The sequence below is a fragment of the Urtica dioica genome, chromosome 8 (assembly GCF_054948205.1).
Source record: "Urtica dioica subsp. dioica isolate 48M chromosome 8, U.dioica_male_clone48M_v1_H2, whole genome shotgun sequence".
NCBI classification, from domain to species: Eukaryota; Viridiplantae; Streptophyta; class Magnoliopsida; order Rosales; family Urticaceae; genus Urtica; species Urtica dioica.
The window spans coordinates 30,777,198-30,791,415 of record NC_142763.1 but is presented as its reverse complement, the minus strand read 5'-3'; the positions used below and the strand labels follow the sequence as shown (position 1 = coordinate 30,791,415).

Sequence of the window (14,218 nt, the reverse complement as noted above, 5' to 3'; positions counted from 1 at the left end):
GTCCCCATGGGAAGCATCTGTGTTGTTGCGAAGAAGCATGATGAGAGTTTAAGGTCATGTATCGACTACAAGAAGCTGAATGCAGTGACGATCAAGAATAAGTACCCATTGCCCAGGATTGACGAGTTGTTTGATCAACTGGGAGGATCTCGATTCTTTTCTAAGATAGATCTGAGATCTGGGTATCACCAGCTGAAAGTTCGTGAAGATGATATTCCCAAGACGGTTTTCAGAACTCGTTATGGTCATTTTGAGTTTCTGGTAATGCATTTTGGATTAACGAACGCTCCTGCAGCTTTTATGGACATGATGAATCAAGTTTTTCGACCATTCTTGGATCAGTTCGTCATTGTTTTCATTGATGACATTTTGATTTACTCAAAGGACGCACAAGAACTTGAGCATCTTAGAATCGTTTTACAGACTCTTCGGGAGCATCAGTTATATGCTAAGAAGGAATGTGATTTTTGGTTTACATAAGGTTTGGGATGCGTTTTGATGCAAAATAGACGCGTAGTTGCTTATGGTTCTCGTCAATTGAAGCCTCACGAGAAGAACTACCCAACTAATGATCTGGAATTAGCAGTCATCATCTTTGCGTTGAAGATATGGAGATGCTATCTTTACGGGATAATATTTCAAATCTTTTCTGATCATAAAAATTTGAAATATCTTTTCACTCAGCGAGATCTGAACTTGAGGCAGTGGCGATGGATTGAGTACATGGAGGATTATGATTTTACTCTCGAGTATCATCCTGGTAAGGCTAACGTTGTAGCTGATGTATTGAGTAGGAAAGGTGCGGGTGTTCTAGCAGCACTAGCATTGCTGGATTGGAAAAGAGAAATGGTAATTGGGGATTACGATCTCAAACTCTTCGAGAGCCGTGATTCAGCGGTGATTTATAATCTGGTAGATCCACCGTACTTGATCCAACAAGTTAAAGAGAATCAGCAGCAAGATAAACATCTTCTGGGCGTTCTGACAAGATTACAATCTGAATGGTGAGACGCTAGAGCATTGGAATGCTCGAGGGGATGGAAGTTGTATTTCAAGAATCGCTTAGTTGTTCCATGAGTAAACGAGATTAAGAAAGCGATTATGGAAGAAACTCATAAGTCTCGTTACGCCATTCACCCTGGAGCTAATAAGATGTACCAGAATCTGAAGAAACAGTTCTGGTGGCGCAACATGAAGAGAGACGTTCTCGACTATGTCAGGAGTTGTCAGAATTGTCTCAAAGTAAAAGCTGAGCGATAGAAGCCAGGCGGAATGTTGCAACCGTTGCCCATACCAGAATGGAAATGGGAAGAGATAACCATGGATTTTCTCACAAACCTACCGAAGTCACAAGAAGGTTTTGATACGATTTGGGTAATCGTGGATCGACTCACAAAGTCTGCACATTTCATTCCCATCAAGGTAACGTACTCCAAGAGGAAACTAGCTGAAGTGTATCTAGAAAACGTGGTGAAATATCACGGTGTTCCTCTGAGCATTACTTCATATCGTGATACACGATTCACTGTTCATTACTGGAGAAGTTTCCAGGAAGCCATGGGAACGATACTGAACTTCAATACTGCTTTTCACCCTCAGACAGATGGGCAATCTGATAGAGTTATTCAAATCCTGGAAGACATGTTGAGAGCGTGTGCTTTGGATTTTGGTAACAAATGGAGAGAGAATCTCTCGTTTGCTGAGTTTGCATACAACAACAGTTTTCAGTCCAGCATAGGCATGGCCCCATTTGAAGCTCTGTATGGAAGACCGTGTAGATCTCCTGTGTGCTGGATTGAACCAGAAGATCGTGTTCAGACAGGAGCTACGATTATTGAAGAAACTAATGAGAAGATCGCGATCATCCAGCAGCGACTGAAGACAGCTCAAAGTCGACAAAAGAGCTATGCTGATAAAAGACGAAGACCACTCGAATTTGAAGTAGGAGACTACGTGCTCTTAAAGGTATCTCCACGTAAAGGTATTTCCCGTTTTGGAAAGAAAGGGAAATTATCTCCTCGATATGTAGGACCTTTTCAGATTACTGCACGAGTAGGTCTTATAGCTTATCGACTTGCTCTACCGTCAGAGTTATCGTTTGTGCACGATGTTTTTCACGTGTCAATGCTTCGGAAGAGCGAACCCGATCCTACAGCTGTTATGCAACTTGAAGACGTACCAATCCTAGAGGATGTCACTTATGATGAAGTTCCAACCCAGGTTGTCGATAGAAAGATGAAGAGTCTTCGTAATCGTGAGATTCTGTTGGTGAAGGTCTTGTGGACTCATCATGGAAGCGAAGAAGCGACTTGGGAACTAGAAAGCGATATGATGGAAAAGTATCCGTACTTATTCCATATGCCCAGTTAGATCTTAAATTTCGGGACGAAATTTCTCTAAGGAGGGAAGAACTGTAGCGACTCGAAGTTTTAAGATTAATCTTGTAAATTAAGTTGATCAAAGGACGAGAAAATTATGTAAATTAATTTTCTAAGAATTATTTCCAGTAATTTTGGATTTGAAATATATTAAGGTAATGAGAAATCTCGGAATAAAATAAAGGATTTATCGAGTTCGTCGCGAATAATAAATTATTTTCCGATGAGATATTCCGGAATTTGATTTAAGAAAATAAATTCTCAAGGACGAGAATTATTTCCGAGAAACCTTGAATATATTTGAGTTAATCGAGAATGAACGAGAAAATTCTCGGTTTGAATCATTTAATTAAAAGTTCGATCGGTTATGGTTGAAGTCACAAAATTTTGTGACAAGGATGTGATTGTAAGGTTTTCTGGACTCAATTAAAATAAAAAGCTTGAGTTGGGGTTGGTTTACAAGCGGTGGAGTTACGAGGGTATTATTTGCAAAAATTTAAAGAATTCTTCTACACTCTTCTTCTCCTTTCCTTTTTCTTCTTCTTCGATTCACTTCTTCTTCTTCTTCTCCTCGTTGTCGCTCGATCTGCAAAGGAAAGCAGAGAAAGAGAAAAAAAAAAAACAAAACCACGCAACCACAACGAAGAACTCCGGCCGATCCTCACCACTCCAACCTCTTCCTCATCTTCTTCTTCTTTCTTCTTCTTCAGCACCTCGCGCTCGGCCACCAGTTCCAGCCGAGACAGCGCTCGCCCGCTGAGGCCGAGAGAAGAACGCCGCGAGCTCGCCGTGGCCGCCGCCCGAGAAAGAACCACCGGGAGAGAGAGAACACACCCCGGAGAGTCCAAATCCACGAAAGAATTGGGTAAGAAATCAAAACCCAAAATGGATTTCGTGATGTTAGGGTTTGTAGTTCAAAATTGGGGCTTTTCTTCATGAGCGTTAATTGAGGAGATTGAAATGTTTTCAGAGCAATTTTGAGCTTCATTTAGATTGGGTTGTGATAGAGTTCGAATTGATGATGATTTTGGTTTGAAATTCCTTTTGGCCGTGTGGTTTGATTTTGAAAATTTGATTATGGATAAGTGATGATTTGAGAGTGATTATTGTGGATTTCGGGGTTGGAAAATTTTGGAGTTCATGAGGTTTCGGGATTTTTATGATATGTTAACGTGTTTTGTCTTCGTTACGAGTTTTATTATCGAGGGTCTAGGGTCGTCTTAGGCGGGCTACGCAGAGCCCAAAACAGCTGGTTCGGGACAACGAGGACGCGGCCCGAGACATGACGGAGCTACAACGCGAGTGTCGACGAGACGAGACCGAGACAGGGTGAATGACGGCGTTTCGGTTTTGACTCGGAGGCTCGCGAAGCATCCGTTTAGGATTAGCGAGTTATATATTTATTATGTTGTAATTTACAGAGTTAAAGTTATTTTGTACGAATCGGTTCGAGTTAGTACGTTAGTACGTTTTATTTGTTTGAAAGTCGGTTTCGATGCAAGTTGGAAAGAGAAAAAAATAGTAGATTATTCGTTATTATTATTAAGCTCGTTTAAGGATTTTAAGAGTTAAGACTCGATTGTGATTTAACGTTTGATTTCTCGGTTACTCGAGCTTAGTAATAATAAGATTTGATATTTCCTTTGGAATTCGGAAAAGAGAAGAACGAGGCTTGCTTATTGGGATTATTTCTCGGTTTTGAGATTGATCGTAATTTTTTTGTTCGAGTTTACACTTTCTCGTATCGTTTGAAGTTTTGTTCTGAGAACTTGGATTCCTTATAGTGGATATGTCTTTGGGTTCTACGATTTGTAAATCGTACGTTAGAGTTTGAGTATTATGGATTACTCATAGAATTCTGATTCAGGATCGGTTTGATTTATCGTGATAGGACTCGAGACTGAAAGTCGTTTAGAGGGTTCACGGAGTAAGTGAACGTCTGGATTCTCGGTATTAGTGAACGTTCAGGTTCACAGGACGAGCGAACGTCTCGTGGAAGAGCGACATAGACGCTTACTCTCGAGGTAGGTTATTATAACCCTTCTCTCCTGATTTTATGGTTTGGCCTCAAGTATATATTATTTTCGAAATGAAAATGATTGTGAACGTGCCACGAAACCTAAACCGTTCTTAGAAAATGTGGCGGAACTTCATCTCAGGATATCTGATCATGAAGTTGAGAATATTTCGATATTATACATATATCCCGTATTTGCGAAATAAAATTTTTTGTATATCCTGATAGAGCCGGAAACGTATATATATGAAGCGGAGAGTGCAATCGTATATATATAAGGGTGTGGAGAGTGCACCATTCTGATCAGAGGACTGTCACGGGTTATGTTGACAGGGGCTCAGGAAATAGTATACGTTTAAATGGGCGTAGATGCACATTTAAATTCAATTGCATTTCTTGCATTTACATTTCTAGCATCAGCATTCCGTCATTTACATTTCTGTCATTTACATTCATGCAATTTACATTCCTGCAAGTTATACTTGTGCGCGTATGGTGATTTACACGTATAAGACTATTATTATACTTGTACGTGTATGGTGATTTACGCGGGACAAGAATATTATTATTATAAAGTAAGTATTATTTTCGAAAATCTTTTTTTAAAAATCAAACCATTACTATAGTACCTACTGAGCCTCAGGCTCACCCCTATTTCCCTCAAATTTTTCTTATAATCAGGATGTGAGAAGGAGAAGGGTTAGGAAGACCTCGGAGTTAAGTGTGGTCGAGAGTTGGAAGGTTTTCGCTGGATAGTCTATCAAGTGTCGAAGGTTGGTTTTATTTTTCGTTTTCTTTCTTTTATCTTTGGACTTGTAACGTAATCAACTGAGTATGCACCGTGGGTTAGTTTTGTAAAGTTTATCAGTTTATTTTATATTCAATAATCACGCCTCATCTTTTCCCGGGGCGTGACACACATATTCTGCTTCCATTGTGGAGTCAGCAATGCAAGATTGCTTAATACTTCTCCACACAACAGCTCCACCATTAAGGATGAACACAGATCCCGAAGTGGATTTCCTGGAATCCTTATCCGCTTGAAAATCGGAGTCGGTATATCCCGTCATAGTCAGGTCAGTACCTGAGTATGTAAGCATCAAGTTCCTAGTTCTTCGAAGATACTTAAGAACATGCTTAACAGCAATCCAGTGCTCGGGTCCAGGGTTGGATTGGAAACGGCTAACTACGCCAACGGCGAAACATATATCAGGTCTAGTGCAAAGCATAGCATACATGAGGCTTCCTACGGCAGAGGCGTAAGGAATCTTCCTCATGTCTTCAATCTCTTGTGCAGTCTTGGGAGACTGGTCTTTAGAGAGTGAAACTCCATGCCTAAAGGGTGTTTGACCCCTCTTGCAGTCTTGCATCGAGAAGCGATCCATCACCTTATCAATATAAGATGCTTGAGAGAGCGACAGGGTCCGGTTTTTCCTATCTCGAAAGATTTGGATTCCCAGAATGTACGCGGCTTCTCCTAGATCCTTCATATCGAATTGCTTTACTAGCCAGACCTTAACCTCAGATAACTTACCCACGTCATTACCAATGAGTAGTATATCATCGACATATAGTACCAGAAACACAACTTTGCCTTCGTGTATTAACTTGTAAACACAAGGCTCATCTATTGACTGTTCAAAGCCGAAGCTCTTTACAGTTTCATCGAATCTAATATTCCATGACCTAGATGCTTGCTTTAGTCCATAAATGGATTTAAGCAACTCACAAACCTTGGTCTCTTGACCTTTATCCACGAAACCGTCTGGTTGAGCCATGTAAATGCGCTCGTCAAGATTGCCATTCAGAAAGGCTGTCTTGACATCCATTTGCCAGATCTCATAGTCGAGAGCTGCAGCTATGGATAGGAGTATGCGGATGGATTTAAGCATTGCGACTGGCGAAAAGGTTTCTTCATAGTCAATCCCTTCTTGTTGGGTATAACCCTTTGCCACAAGTCGTGCTTTGAACGTCTCGACGTTCCCACCAGGACCCCTTTTCTTCTTGTATATCCACTTACACCCTACGGGTTTAATCCCTTCAGGAAGGTCTACAAGTTTCCAGACATTGTTGACATACATCGAGTGCATTTCAACTTTCATGGCGTCAAGCCAAATGTTTGATTCAGAACAAGCCATCGCTTGGCTATAGGAAACAGGGTCATCCATGTCGGAGACGGCTACAAGAGAGTCTCCTTAAGACATGTACCTGTCAGGCTTTTGAGTAGCCCTCCCACTACGTCTAAGTACTACTTGACGAGATTCTGATGAGTTAGGTTGTGTTTCAGTTGGGGTAAGAACAGTTCTTACAGATGAGGTAGAAGCTTCCTCACCCAACTTTTCTTCAAGCACAATTTTGCTTCTAGGTTTTGCATCTTTCATGAAGTCCTCCTCGAGGAAACGAGCATTCGTGCTAACGAAAGTCTTATCGTCCTCGGGACTATAGAAAGTAAAACCTTTGGTTTCCTTCGGATATCCTACAAACAGGCACAATTCTGACCTACTAGCCAACTTGCTAGTCTTTTGCCTCAGCACGTGTGTAGGGCAACCCCAAATTCGGATGCGGCCAAGATTCACTTTACGGCCAGTCCATCGTTCACAAGGAGTACTAGGAACCGTTTTAGACGGAACTTGGTTCAGAATGTAAGCGGCTGTTTCGAGGGCATATCCCCAAAAGGAAGGAGGGAGTGATGAGTAACTCATCATTGATCTAACCATCTCCATTAGAGTTCGGTTCCTTCTCTCTGACACTCCGTTTTGTTGAGGTGTGCCAGGTGCGGTAAGCTGAGAAGCGATACCTTCTTCTTTAAGAAAGTCATCGAACTCTCCAGACATATACTCACCACCTCGATCGGATCGAAGGGTTTTGATCACTTTGCCAGTTTGCTTTTCCACTAAAGCCCTAAAGACCTTAAATACGTTAAAGGTCTCGGATTTGTGTTTGAGCAAATAGACAAACCCATATCGTGAGTAATCATCAGTGAAGGTAACGAAGTATTCGTATCCTCCACGTGCCTGTTGGCTGAGCGGACCACATACATCAGAATGTATTAGTTCCAGCAACTCAGTAGCTCTTCGACCTTTATCAGAGAAAGGTCGCTTAGTCATTTTTCCTTCTATGCAGGATTCACAAGTAGGTAGTGAACCTATTGCAGAGGCTTGGAGTGGACCATCCCTCACAAGTCTCTTAATCCTTTCTAGACTGATATGACCAAGTCTTAAGTGCCAGAGGTATGTTGATTTTTGTTAGATCGGAGGATTCAGAAAGTTTGATCCTCTTTGGCTCCCTAATTAGATCGTTATCTATTTCGGTGTCTAAAAGAGAAGGTTGAGTGGGATAGATGTAGAAAAGAGCATTCTTCATACATGCATCAGTGACAAAAGAATTATCAGGAAACGAAATACGAATTCCATTCTTAATGAACTTTAAACAATAATCTTGCTCACGAAGACGAGCAACGGATATAAAGTTCTTCCCAAAGGTAGGAACAAAATAAACATTATTCAAGTTTAAAGTGCGGTCTTCAAAAGACAGCGTCACAGATCTCACAGCCTTCGCGGACACCAGGCTCCCATCACCCCATTTGAAACAGAACTCGCCTTCCTCTAAGCTTTTGGTTTTCTTGAAACCATTCAAGGAACAATAAATATGGTTAGTAGCAGCGGAGTCAATAATCCACGTTGATACATTATCAGCTACTAAGCATGCTTCAGTAACTAGTACAATATTATGTTCCTTTGCTTTGAGATAGGCATGACAGTTCTTTTTATCGGCCTTGTGAGGACTCTTCTTAGTTCCAGAGGCGGAGGCTTTTTGCTCAGTAGCATGTGCCTCTCCTTGATTCCTCTTTCTCTTAGTGAGACCTACAGCAGTGTGAAGTTCCTTCATAAGCTTGGTAACAGTGTACTCTAGCTTGTTTATGGAGTAGTTCATCTTGGAGGTATCAAGAGATGCGGGGAGAGTTTCTAAGATCATATCTATGATATTCTTCCCATCAATCTCAGATCCTAGGATTTCCATTTTATTCAGAAAACTAATGATCAGTATCATGAAGTCTCCAACAGGAGTCCTAGCCTGCATATGACAGTTCATAAACTGTCGGACTGCTTGTAGCCTTGTTTGATGCCTTTGCCCTCCAAACATCTCAAGGAGATTGTAGAGCATGTCAGCGGCAGTCTCGAAGTCACGATGTTGCTCTTTCAGCATATTGTTCATAGATGCCAAGATATAGCACCTCACAATCTCATCGGATCGAAGCCAGGCCGCTAAGGCGTCATTGTCCTCTTGAGTTGAATCATCATTCGTCAGAGGAGGACACGGGGTGGTGAGTACCCATTTGTGCTTGTTAACGGTAGGTATTATGTCGAGGTTACGTTTCGAATCTACGTAGTTTTTGTTTTTGAGTTTGATCGAGGAAAGAAAGATTGAGAGATGGTTGAGAGACATATTGCCTATATAAGTTGAATCAAGTTTATGATTAGTCTTTGGTTTATGATTTAAGTTTTATTAAGACTTTTGTAAAATCCAAAGGTGTTATAAACCAAACGATAATTTACTCCCTCAAGAGAAGGCCGCAAAAAATCTCCATTTATAAGTAAATGACACATCATTAATGCTAAGCCAAGATGTCAATACATCTATTTTGACTAGCCACCTTTTAAATTGGTTTGATCACTAACATCCTTTCGCAGAGCCTCAAGGGAGGATTACTAGGGATTGAGCCTAAGTGTGTAACCAACCACTTAGTCCAAAAGATCAGCTTTGAAAAACAATCCCCCAAGGGGATGCCTTGTCATCATTGCATCACTCTCGGACGTAGCTCATTGAGCAATGATCGAAGCAATAACGCCTTGGAGTACTCACATAAGTGAGGGTCGCAAGAGCGGCTCTTAGTCCCACGTTATTGCATCTTTCACTAGTGTTGGGGATCGTGGGTTACAAACAACGAATATAACCCTCCCACTTAGTTTTTGGAGTTGGTTCATCGACTCTTATAAGTTTGGAAACAAATTTCCTAGTTAGAGAGCGACAGAGCGGACAACTAGAAGAGAATCCTAGATCGGCATGTTCAGAGCAGTATTGGTGCATAAAGGCACAAGGTACATACTCGATCTTTTCCTATTTTCTATTTCGGGAAAGTGCGTGAGGGAAGTGTGAACTTCAACTCACTCGAACACTTGAAAGTTTGAGATTACACATCTTTTTATTTTTCGGCTTGTCTACAAGAAGACCTCCCACTCAAATTTTCAAGAGCATATAGATTTTGAACATATGTGATATAGATATAGTTTTGAAAACATTTTGAAAATTTATTTGATTTGGATGACAAAATATTTTCAAGTTTGAAAGTGAAAACGGATTTTCAAAATTCAAACTAGTTTTGTAAAAATTCAATTTCAATTAATCTTTCAAAAATCAAAACTTTTAATCTTACAAATCATGTTTATAATCATATGAAAAACATTTTTGCTCAAGAAAGTTTTCTCATTAGAGTTCTATAACTCATGGTAGTGGGGTTTGAAAATCCGGATTTCTAAAAAACTGGAGTTTCAGACAGCCGCGCACCTCGGAGTAAAATCGCCATATCTGGCGGCTCCGATGTCCTTTTGAGCCGAAACCGGTGGCATTGGACAGAGGACAGACAGAGCTTTAATTTGATTCAAGAATTATTAAATTTCTATTTCTGAGCAGAGAGTTATGCCACTTTTAATGCGGGTTTACTCCAGCTCGAAGAAAAAGAAATAAATTAAAGCTTGGTCCTATTTATGTGCGAAAAAGAATCAAGTGTAACGGAACGTTTTAAGATGTTGTTTAAAGCTTTTATTTGTGTTTTATTAGCAGGGTAATAACATAGAATAAAATAAATAACAACAAGCATAAAACGAATACGGTAAATAAAAGAAACTAGAAAGACAAAGTAACTAGTCACAAAATTTACCGAAATTTCTCAAACCTTTAAAACACGTTTTTCAATATAAAAAATTAAAAACTTTTAGAACTGATTCTAATGTGTTTTAAAAACATCCCAAACTCATAGAAAATCAACATGCTTTTTAATTTAAAGACAAGAGCATTAAATTAAAAAAAAATCTAAGATTACAATTCTAACTTGTCACAAAATTAGTAAACTTTCGAAAACGATTTTCAAGCTCATAATTTTAAAAACATGTACATGCTAATCTTTGACCATAGCTCTGATACCATTTGTTGGAATCGATCTAGGATTTGAGAAAATAATTAACGCTTCGGTAAGCGGCGGAATTTTAAAAATTTTCTTTTACAAGTAAAACAGTTTTTACTAACCTAGACAAGTGCAAGTACATGTAATTAAAAACCAATATGAGCTAGAAGTTTACTAACCTTTCTTGAAGCTTGAACTTTGAAGAAGCTTGTGGAAAGTTTGCAACGCTCGTCTCCCCTCGCAGCACGTCTCTCTTTCTTTCCTCGGCACCTCGAGCAACCACGAAAGTTTCTATCACTAAATCACTCGAAAAGAAGGAATCAGTGAGTGGGCACTTTTAAACGCTACGACTTAAGAACGAGTCTCGAAGTCGCAGAGCTAAACACTAGGTCGAGTGAGGACCTAGGTGCCAAGACAAGAAAAAAATCGAAAATAAACTAGAGAGAGAGAGAGAGGATTTTCGGCCAAGTTCTAGAGAGAGAGTCTCTCAATCTCTTAAACTTAGGATTATTTAATTGTGAGGAAAAGGGGCTCCTATTTATAGGAGAGGTCTCACCTTCTATAAGGTAGTTTCCTCTTCTATAGAATATCACATATTCATGAGCAAATTACCTCTTTTCCCACTTGAGATGCTCGGCCAAGGATGCCTTCTAGAAGGCTTGGATTTGTTTCCATTTTTGTTCCTTGCCTTGCCTTGTCTCTCTCTTGGCCGATTACCCTAAAGCATCCTCATGCAAATTTGTTTCCTCTTTTTCTTTTGGCAAGTATCTTGATACATTTATGCACAAAATATTCTCTCTTGGTTGGGTATGTTGGGCGCCTATGTCCTTCTAGAATGGGCTTCTAGAAGCTTTTCCATTTGTTCATGACAACATGAAAAAGGCCCAATAAGAATTTTCAATAAAATTCTTATGAAATGAAATTAATTCACAAGGCCCAATGATCAAGTCATGGCCGAGTGAAACATGTCATAAAATGACCTTGTCAAAAATTTATTGACATTCATTTCATCCTTTGTCTCAAAAGACAAAAATACCCTTTCGACAATTTTCGTTCTTGTTTTGACTTAGCTTCCAGTTTAACTATTCCTATCGATGTGATTCGTGACAGTGACCTCATGGACCCAAATGAACAAAGCTTGAGCTAAACACTTGGACTCAAAAGTTCACAAACCTTTTCCAAGTTTAGCTTAATGCCAACTGAATCCACTAAAGAGCTGACACTGAAAATCTCTCGGTTCAAATGAATTTGTTTTCTACTCAAGAATTCGACCTAATTATAATGAGCGGATCCACTGAATATTATCTATGTTTACCCTTCATGAATGTCATCAGCTAGTCGGGATTTACTAAATTACCATTTTACCCTTCTAGCTGTTATTTCCTCAACTCCTTTGTCGCTTGTGAATAAGTTAGAAACAATGCATTGACGAGGAGCTAACAAGTCACATTGTTTCATCCAAAAAAGTCAGGACTCAATTTGGACACTGGCCAATTCATTTATTCACACTCCAAGGAACAAAGCATGAAGTGACATACATTGCATTTCAGCAATCTTGTACATGAATTCCATATCTATGAGAACTTCACAAAGTTACTCATGACAGACTCACAACTTAGTACTTCACCAATAGGCCTTGTTCGGAATCACATAGTGAGTCCGAACTTTGACTTTCTCAAATGAAAATACTAAGGTGTGAAATGGCATGTCTCATTTCAGGATTAAGGTAAGCATGATGCAATTCATACATAGTGACTTCGAGACATAAGAGGTTAAATGGTTTGTTCTTATATTGTCTCTAGAAGTGCACTGGTCAATTCAGTACCTTCGGAAGATACCTAGAAGAAGTATAGAGTCCCCAACTCTCAATGCCTCATAACCAGACATCATAGATTCTTCTAACAATCATACTGAGGTCAATAGTCCTTTGACCCTAAGATTGCGAATATATCGTTTTAAGCAAACTACGAAGAGTTTGTTCATGCAAATCTACATTTGTCTCTTCGTAAGTTGTTAAGTTTGTTTATGGACTAAAAGACTAAGGTTTTATCATAAAGCTTCAAACAAAGAAAGAATGAATGAACGTTTCAACTTTATTAATGAATAGATAGGAAATTACAAGCAAGAGTCTTCATGAGACTTTATTACATCAAATGTACAAAATAAAGACTACAACTCTTCTTGTGGGCACCATTGACAACAATTTCCACCTCATTTCGTAGGGGGCCTCGCTCGAACCTCTATTTCTATCTCATAAAGGAGGCCTAGCCCGAACCCCTCGTTTTGATTTCGTAAAAGGGGCCTCGCTCGACCCCCCCCCCCCCCCCCCTTATTTCCATTTCGTAAAGGGGGCATCGTCCGAACCCCCTATTTCCACCACATTTCGTAAAGGGGACATCGTCCGAACCCCCTATTTCCACCACATTTCGTAAAGGGGGCCTCGCCCGAACCCCCATTTCTATCTCATAAAGAGGGCCTCGCCCGAACCCCTCGTTTTGATTTTGTAAAAGGGGCCTCGCCCGACCCCTCATTTCCATCTCATAAAGGGGGCCTCGCCCAAACCCCCATTTCCATCTCATAAAGGGGGCCTCGCTAGATCCACCCCCCCTTTCAACTCACAAATGGGCCCTCGCCCGAACCCATCATTTCGACTTCATAAAGGGGCTTTGCCCGAACCCCCTATTTCCATCTCATCAAGGGGGTCTCGCCCGAACCCCAAATTCTATCTCATAAATGGGGACTCACCCGAACCCCTTATTTCGATTTCGTAAAGGGGGTCTCGCCCGAACCCCCCCCCCCCCTCATTCCCATCTCATAAAGGGGACCTCGCCCGAACCCCAATTTCCATCTCATAAAAAGGGCCTCGCCCGAACCCCTCATTTCGATTTCGTAAAGGGGGTCTCGCCCGAACCCCCTATTTCCATCTCATAAAGGGGGCCTCGCCCGAACCCCTTATTTCGATTTCGTAAATGGGGCCTCGCCCGAACTCCCCATTCCTATCTCATAAAGGGGGGCCTCGCCCAAACCCTCATTTCCATATCATAAATGGGGCCTCGCCCGAACCCTTCATTTCGATTTCGTAAAGGTGGCCTCGCCCGAACCCCCCATTCCAATCTTATAAAGGGCCTCGCCCGAACCCCCATTTCTATCTTATAAAAGGGGACTCGTCTGAACCCCTCATTTCGATTCCGTAAAAGGGGTCTCGCCCGAACCCCTCATTCCCATCTCAGAAATAGTGCCTCGCCCGAACCCCTTTGCTCTTATCTTACCACTGTCCCAACTCTCACCACCTCACTATAAATACCCGAGACAAACACTTGTCAAGGGCTGACTTTTTCTCTCTCTAACTAGAATATACCAAATTCTCTACTCAGCTATTTCTCTCTCTAAAAACACATTTGAGACCGAAATCAAGAAGAAAAGTGAAATCAAAGCCACTTCACACACAATTTCACACAAAAAAAGAGTAACAATCTTTTTCCATTCTCTCTAGAGTGGGAGAAGAAAAGTTCACTCTCTCTCTAAACCCAAGACTCCAAGCCAAATTATATTCCCTCTACAAAAGTGTTAAAGAACTCGAGAAATCAATTCTCAAGTTCTTTACTTGATAAAAGGAATATTCCATTACTAATCTCTCGGATT

General features: G+C 40.6%; 1 long non-coding RNA gene across 1 annotated transcript; it reads left to right on the top strand.

Moving 5' to 3' along the window:
• The first annotated feature begins 2,737 nt into the window (after positions 1-2,737).
• LOC149389144 (uncharacterized) lies at positions 2,738-5,208 on the top strand. The gene is made up of 3 exons (XR_016300590.1): positions 2,738-3,243; positions 4,270-4,402; positions 5,077-5,208. It is a non-coding gene; the product is annotated as an uncharacterized LOC149389144 (long non-coding RNA).
• Positions 5,209-14,218: the final 9,010 nt, after the last annotated feature.